At 38.6% G+C, this 6,000-nt stretch overlaps 1 protein-coding gene across 8 annotated transcripts in view; it reads left to right on the top strand.

Annotated features, from left to right (window-relative positions):
• The window catches only part of SH3RF2 (SH3 domain containing ring finger 2), a 170,250-nt gene that overhangs the window by 159,841 nt on the left and 4,409 nt on the right, over positions 1-6,000 (top strand). The window lies entirely within an intron of this gene.

The following is a 6,000-nucleotide window of genomic DNA, read 5'->3' as shown; positions in this document are numbered from 1 at the left end:
GAGTTCATAGGTGGGAAAAGGGGGTGAGAATCTCTATTTGGTAAATATTCTACTGAACACAGTGAAGATGGCAAAGCCTTAAAAAAAGGTTAAAACAACTTTGCACTGCTTTGCAGAAAGTCAGGGGGAGGGGAGCACCGAAGGGAACTTCAGCATATCTTTGTTCTGCCCAAAGAAAAGAAAGAAAATGAAGTTACTGCAGCTGCAAGAGCAACTGGGCATGACTAGAAAAACTTGGAACAAGAGTTGAGGCTGCTATCTTATTCTGGATCATTGATGTTGAAATTCAGTAAACATTTTTCATTCCCCAGATTTTCTCTTCCAGCAGGCTATTTCTGGTTTTGCCTGCCTGCTCCTTCCCTAGCTCTAAATTGTACTTAGTAGAATCCCCATAAAAAAGGATTCAATTTCCAAAACAACCCACACTCTCATCTTCTTCTATGAAATCCAAAGGACTTTGAAAGCTGGCATCTCTCTACTTACCATGCCAATGATTATCGAAAAGCTAGAAGGTAAGAGGCTTGTGGGGACACATACAGAAGCAAGCTAATTACACAGATGAGGTCACTGGTAGACAAACAAGTGCTACAGACATGGAAAGAAACAGAGAGATTTGAGCCAGGAAGGAGAAGGACAAAAGGCATTTATTTGCAAAAGCAATGTTGTATATTCACATTAGTCTTACCAAAATCATTGCTAGTGGTATTGACTTGATTAGGGCTATTTTAAAGTGCCAAGTATTGGACTGATGCTGGACATGAGGCCCAGGAGCCAATCAATATTTTCCTAAAATCTTTTTCCATACAAATTAACTGGACTCTTTAACCCAACTTGACAGCTGTAAGAATTGTTTCCATTCAGGGCCTTTTATGATGAAATCAAACCAGAATCTGGAAAGGCAGCCTTAATGAGGGGCCCTGACTGCAACTTAAAATATTTCTGCATAAGTGCACCACAGATCCCCTAAGGAACCCCTGGGTAGATGCTTTGTGTTGCTAATGGGAAAGGGATAAATAAACCATATGAAAAGAATATGTCAGTCACAGATAGAAAGAGATGGAACAACAGCTTCCAGAAGAAACAGAACTGTCAGAATGAGGTGGGGAGATACTTTGAAGGGAAGGTTATTTTTAAAGCTTAAGAAACTAAATTTCCAAATATTCAGTTCAGCAAAATCTATTTATAAGTAAGGTTGCTTTTTTTAAAATCTTATTTTTACTTTGGTTTTGAATTCATTTTTAGCCATTGGAGGAGGAGGCAAAAGGACATATAGGAGTGTTTGACAACTTCAAGCTTTGTCAACAGGGTTCATTCATTCAACATATATTTATTAAGTACCTACTGTGTGCATAAGCACTGTACTCTGGGAGGAATGTAGAATAGACAGTTGTTAGGGAGACTTAGAATTGAGGGAACACCTGTACTGACAGAGTAATTGTTCATGGTCCAATGTCAGCAAAGATGATCTCTGGTGGAGTGTCCTACAGACCCATACTTGGTCCTGGGCTATTTAACATTTTTAGCCATCACTTATTTGAAGATGCAGATGGTATGCTTTTCAAATTTGTAAATGTCACAAATTTAGGAGGAATATAATAGACTGGATCGAAGTCAGAATCCAAGAAGTTCTCAACAAACTAAATTAAACTTTTAAAAAGAGATAAATGTAAAATATTATACTAGTGATAAAAATATAAGTAAAAGATAAGGTTGGTGTGACTATAAAGAGGTTCACATGTGAAAATAATCTTGGGGTTTTAATGGAATGAAAGTAAGAAGTTAAAAAAAGAATGAAGATTATATGGCAGTCAAAAAGGCTAAAGCTTGTGGCTTGTCAAGGTAATCATGGAACTCCCAGGAGAACATTTCTGATAGCCACGACAAATTCCAGGAAACATACCTGCGGCAAGCAGCACAAAAGGCACCCTCAAATCCACTTTTTTTTTAAGCAATTGGGGTTACCTTGCTCAAGGTTACACGGCCAGTTATTTTGTGTGAGTGTTAAGTATCTGAGTCCAGAAGCAATCCCGGGTCTCCTGACTCCAGGGCCAGTGCTCTTACTCACTGCCGCCACCTGGCTGCCTCTCAAATCCACTTTCTAAGACCAACTGAGAGAAGTCCTGGAGAGACATTGAAACCCAAGATTAACAGTTAAGGGTAGAAACTTCCCATCTGCTGATATCATGGTAATTCATCTGCCTCCAGGGAGGCCTCAAAGGTAAGGAGTATGATGGAGCCAGGACCCAGAAGGAATTTGCCTCTGGCACATCTGGATTGTAAGGTGGGAAAGGAAGCATGTCATTTAGTAGTTTCTTATTTTAATTATTTTTGTTAATTAATTTCTAAATTCAATTTCTACTTGCTGAAGGAGCAAAGGTGTTATCAGTGGATTTTGGTACTCTGGAGCATAGCCCTGGTCATCCTATCCTGATTATTGCTCTGAGGAGTCCAAAGGGAGTATCCATGTCATAGAAATGACCATAAAACTGTTCTGCAGACAACAGGATTTTCAGCTTCCCGTGTCATTGTGTTCTGAAAAGCCGAATAAACAACATTCTCTACTTAATATGCAAAATGCTTAGAATAAACAAGAGGAGCTGTTAGCAAACATTATACAATCAGCCTTGGGAAGACCCTCATTTTCTGACTATTCACTTGGAATTTCATTTCAGTTTTGTAAAGTGAACGGTTTAGTCTGGATGCTTCCTTGGATATACTTTCTTCTTTTTCCCTTGATTATTCTTAGAAATTCCACATCATCTCATTTTTTTCTCCTTGTTTCCAAATGGAGAACCTTCAAAAGACCTGCTAAGAGTTGGAAAAACACTTCTCATGTGCTGAAACAATGATCTGAAGCCAAAATTGGTTGTCTCAAAGTCATCTCAAAGTGAACATACAAATGGTCATCTCCACATTGTAGGTGTATTAATCTATTAAAAAAATACTTAGTGAGTACTTTCTATGTGCCCAGCACCACTGTGAGGGACACGGAAGCCTGCCCTGGTTCCTGATGGACCCTCAAAAAGCTTACAAGCTAGTAACAAGTGATACCTAAAACATCAGCTTGTGTTATGTCTGAGATAATATAACACAAGTATTTAAAGAACACAGAAAGCCACTGTACACAATCAAATAATTTATTGTTATTAAATACTATTCATTCCATTTCATTCATCTACAATAATTTGTTCAGCCACTCTGTAATTTAAGAACTCTAATAAACACAATGAACAACAGTGATTCCGGAGGATGATAAAGAATGTGACCAGCCTTCTGACAGGGAGGTGATAGATTAAATATTTACAATAAGACACACATTTTTGAACATAGTCAAGATAGGAATTTGTTGAGATTAATTATATATATATCTGATACATTGATTTTTTTTTCTTTTCCAATGTGTGTTGAGAGGGGGGGGAAAGAAAACAAATTATTGTTAATTGAAAAAATTATTTTTAAAAATATGAGAGCAGGGGCAACTAGGTGGCACAGTGAATAGAGCACCAGCCCTGGAGTCAGGAGGACCTGAGTTCAAATCCAGCCTCAGATACTTAACACTTACTAGCCATGTGACCTTGGGCAAGTCACTTAACCCCAACTGCCCTGCCTTCCCCCACCAAAAAGAAAAAAAAATATATGAGAGCATTAGACTATAGAATAATTCATCAATCATTACAATGACATTTTAATTCTTAAAAATAAACATTACGTACCAGCAATATGTCAGGGACAGTTTGAATGTTTCCTGTTAATCTATCAATCATCAAATATATGTTAGGCAGCTAAGTAGAAGAGTGAATAGAGTGTTAAACCAGGTTTCAGGAAGACCTGCGTTCAAATCCTGCCTCAGACACTTACTAGCTATGTGGGATAATTACTTAACTTTTATCTGCTTCAGTGTCCTCATATCTAAAAAGAGAATGCTAGGGGGCGGCTAGGTGGCACAGTGAATAGAGCACCAGCCCTGGAATCAGGAGGACCTGATTTCAAATCCGACCTCAGACATTTAATACACACAAAAAAAATAACCATGTGACTTTGGGCAAGTCACTTAACCCCAACTGCCCTCCAAAAAAGCAAAAAAAAAAAAAAGAGAGAGAGAGAGAGAGAATGATAGTAGCACCTGTCCTACACTATGGAGTTGTTGTGAGGATCAAATGAGATTGTACTTTGTAAACCTTAAAAGGTGCTACAAATGCTAATTACCATTATCACTATTATTACAGTGTGCAGAAGACTGTGCTGGTGCTGGGGAAAGGCAAAGTTTACAACCTAGTAGGGCATATAATACCATTGAGAAACATTCTGGTGTAGTAGATAGTCAGGAAGACTTGTTTTAAGTCCTATGTCTTATATATTCTGGCTCTGTAACCCTGCATAAGTTACTTAACCTAACCAGGCAACTCTCTAAGTTTCTAAGTTACACTGGCAGAGGGAGTTCTCTCACCTAGAGTTAACTATATTAATGAAATCATAGATCTAGACCAAAAGAGAAAAAAAAAATGACACCAACACAACTCTACTGTACAATATCCCATGAGCATATTCAAGTTACAAAACAAAGAAGATTTTTAAGAAGAGGAGTGATATTTTTTAAGTGATTCTGACAACAGTGTATAGGATGAATTGCTGTGGGGAAATAGTAGAAGTGGGGAGACCTATAATGAGACTATTGTAATAATCTAAGCAAGTGGCAATGACCTGAATTAGGTTATAATAACAAAGAGAGGATAAATGTAAGAGAGTTCGCACTGATGGAATCAACAGCCTAAGATGTGAGAGTTAAAGGAGGGGGAAGAATCAAAGATAACCCAAGGTTACAAACACGGGAAACCAGGCACTGAACCAGGCACAAAAACACTGAAGTCAGGAGGCAGAGGGTTTAGGTGAAAAGATTTTGCTCTCAAACTTCTGAGACTGAATTAAAGTATTGAGATGACCACATGGTGCCTCTGACTGTTCTTACTGAGTCTTATTTTCCTAAAGTCAGAGGAGGCACTAAGGAACCAAATATACAAGTGCACCTAAGTGGGGAGGTTTGGTTAGTAAGCATCCCTCATGTTGCTAGATAGCATGCCTGCACGGTGCCAAGAAGGCCCTCATTTCGCAGTTGTTGAGTTGCCAGAACCCTGGGAAGAAAAACTTGTTTCTAAGCACAAATGTGATTGTCTCCTTGAAAGCTGGAATGTCTTCAATAATCCAGCCGCCTGAACAATGAATCATAATTAAGTTTTTGGAGAACCAGCTAAGACTCCCAACCAAGCTTCAGTTAAAAGATCCAGTGGTGGCTGTTATCAGAGTTTTCTCAAAGGAGTGAAACGAAATGAAATGAAATGAAATGAAATGAAGAATAAATGAATGAATGAGCATTTATTATGTACTTAATATGTACCAAGCACTATGCTAAGCATTTTACACATAGAAAGGTGGAGATGGTTCCTGCTCTCAAGGGGCTCACATTCTAATTGAGGGGAGAGTATACACATAAAAAAGTTCAGTTGCTGGGCAAATGGCAAGGGGAGACCTAAGGTGCATGGAAAGATCAGGTGGAAGTGCCAGGAGGTCTGTAAGGTACAGCACGGTAAATGGCAAAGCCTTGAGAATCCGGTAAGGATGCTGTGGCAGGGATGCTGGTAAGGCCTAGAAGTCCTCTATCTTACCAGTAGGATTTTAGTTGTTGACTTCCTACTCATTCAAGCAGTGAGACAAAGAGAAAGCAAGGACATTAAATTAGGTCATGTCCTGGGGCATAAAGGAAATCAGGATACATATATATGAAATCAGGCAGTAGGCCTAAAGGAAATTGGCAAAGGATGATTCATCTCCCTCTCTTGCTTGTTACCTTTTTTCTGGGTTTTCATGAGAATGTTTGTGTGAAAACTCTGAGTTTGGGACTTTTATAAGCCAAGTAAATTTCCAAACTGCTATACTGTTGGGTAAAAAGTTCTCAAACCACCTCAGTCAGTAAATCTCAACTTCACTTGAAGGTCAAGAATAAAG

Source organism: Petaurus breviceps, unplaced genomic scaffold (genome assembly GCF_028583685.1).
Source record: "Petaurus breviceps papuanus isolate PSGF00001 unplaced genomic scaffold, PetGlider_PUasm1.0 551, whole genome shotgun sequence".
NCBI lineage: Eukaryota > Metazoa > Chordata > Mammalia > Diprotodontia > Petauridae > Petaurus > Petaurus breviceps.
Note: the sequence above shows the minus strand (reverse complement) of the source record. Positions and strands in the feature narration are given on the sequence as shown.